The sequence below is a fragment of the Cucumis melo genome, unplaced genomic scaffold (assembly GCF_025177605.1).
Source record: "Cucumis melo cultivar AY unplaced genomic scaffold, USDA_Cmelo_AY_1.0 utg000964l, whole genome shotgun sequence".
NCBI classification, from domain to species: Eukaryota; Viridiplantae; Streptophyta; class Magnoliopsida; order Cucurbitales; family Cucurbitaceae; genus Cucumis; species Cucumis melo.
Window position 1 is genome coordinate 2,117 of NW_026124322.1, and position 2,141 is coordinate 4,257.

The 2,141-nt window shown below is 29.9% G+C and overlaps 1 non-coding gene across 1 annotated transcript; it reads right to left on the reverse strand.

Annotated features, from left to right (window-relative positions):
* Window positions 1-1,048: 1,048 nt before the first annotated feature.
* TRNAC-GCA (transfer RNA cysteine (anticodon GCA)) lies at window positions 1,049-1,120 on the reverse strand. The gene has a single exon. It is a non-coding gene; the product is annotated as a tRNA-Cys (tRNA).
* Between the last annotated feature and the right edge of the window lie 1,021 nt (window positions 1,121-2,141).

The window sequence follows — 2,141 nt, forward strand, 5'->3', positions numbered from 1 at the left end:
GAAAAAAAGTTTTGCAGAACGATCTATAAAATAAACCAAAAACAATACAGTTTTATTTTTCAATTAGTAGTACTTCTAGAGTCCACTTCTTCCCCATACTACGAGGGAAAGAGAAAATGTAAAGACTACCATTAAAGCAGCCCAAGCGAGACTTACCATATCCATGTGAATTATGTCCCCTATCTCTATGAATATAAAAGAATTATTCCATTATTGCTCACTAATAATTATTATTCACTAATAATAGTGGAATCACTAGCGCATAGTCAAAAAGAGATTCGGGCACAACACCATTGATGAAACAATACAAAAAATCGAATTATCCCAAGTTATTATATGATTTCTAGTATAATCGAAAAAATTCAGTACAAATAAATAAAAGAGGCAGAAAAACTCTTGGAAGTATCAAAAGAATGTTAGTAACATGTAGGAATAATAAGACCTAGTCTTTCTTTTGTTGTCCTGCATTTCATTACATTAAGTAAAAAGTCTCAAAATAGAGAATCAAGATAGTATCTATCACATAACCCTACTATTATTCCTTTCTCATTTGATCTAATCTTTACTGTCCCCCCGATTGTTTCATAGAGACAATCGGAAGATGGGATGGCCTATTACATGCGTGGTTAGAGCTTATCGAAAAGAAATAAGTTCTTTTTTTAAGATTAAAATAAAAAAAAAAGCCAATTATTCATTCAATATAATATTGATTGAATGCTCGAGTACTCAGATACTTTCATGAGTCCGTATATCAAGTATCTTCCTCCTTTCCGTAAGGAAAAATGAAATTATATTCCCTAATTCAAGACCCAATGAGTAGACACTACATTAGTAGTCGAAGGGCTATCATCTCAAGATTTAACGATTATTTTTCATTACTCTACTAAATTCTGGAAACGAAACCTATACGCAAGGATTTATAACATTTTAGAGAACCCCAACGATGCTTAGAATCAAGCAAATCTAAAGATGCTTTTCTTCTAAAAAAAATGATAAAGTTATATCAGCAAAACAGAAGAGGGTATTTTGATTCTTTTGTTTGTTGCTGAGGCGACACCCGGATTTGAACTGGGGAAAAAGGGATTTGCAGTCCCCCGCCTTACCGCTCGGCCATGCCGCCAAAACGATACAAAATATTGGATTGGCTCTATCTCTTAGATAGATAGTATCTTACAACACACAATATCTAAAACGAAAAACCGCAAAACTTTGCTTTTTCTATTGAAAAAAAAATGTGGATTTTCATTCACAAAAGCAAAAAATCAGGACAAATGGGAACCGTTAACTTTAACTATTGACTGTGAATTCATAAATGATTCTTGGATTGAAATTGCAAATTCGGTTTCCCTAATGATATAAGAAAACAATCCAAAAAATGGATACCTTACCTAAATAAATAAAAATTGATAGATAACTAATCATTACTAATCCATCCGTATTGATTCGTTTCCATAACCATAAAAAAATCCTTATTAATGACAATTTTAATAGCGATTATGAGTATATGTAAACCCCAGAACATAAACGATTACTATTATCTAAATCTAATATCTTATATATATATAAGATGTTTATAGGAAATGTTCGGAATTCTGTTTTTAGAATTTTTTTTTCATTATCATTAAATAGAAAATATAAATTTTTGATAGAGTACGACATGTGATGTTCCCCATAGAACTGTAATAAAGGAGGCGATATATATAACTAACTATATATATATATCTGCACATGTTTATTAATAAATACAAGTCCTTATACATACTTCAATCGCATTCTACGAATTCTACTAAAAAAAATATAGGTATAGGTAAAATATCTCTCTTCTATGCGAATTTTTTTTAACAGTGAAATCTACGAAAAAGTTCCATGTTGTTAAATAAAAAAAATTCTATATTGTTTCTTCAGATCAAATCCCGAATCTATTTATAGTACCCAATCCGATTGGAATATCATAATAATGGTAGAAATTGACTCACTTTTGTTTTGATATAGATATTTTATACAAAACTCCATAATTCTAAATAGAATTTACCAATTCATTTGTAGTTGTTGCAAATTCCAATTTAATTTGAGTATCAAAGTCTCTTTATTCCTACGTTCATATGTATTTCATGCATTACATCTATTACACCTATGAAGTT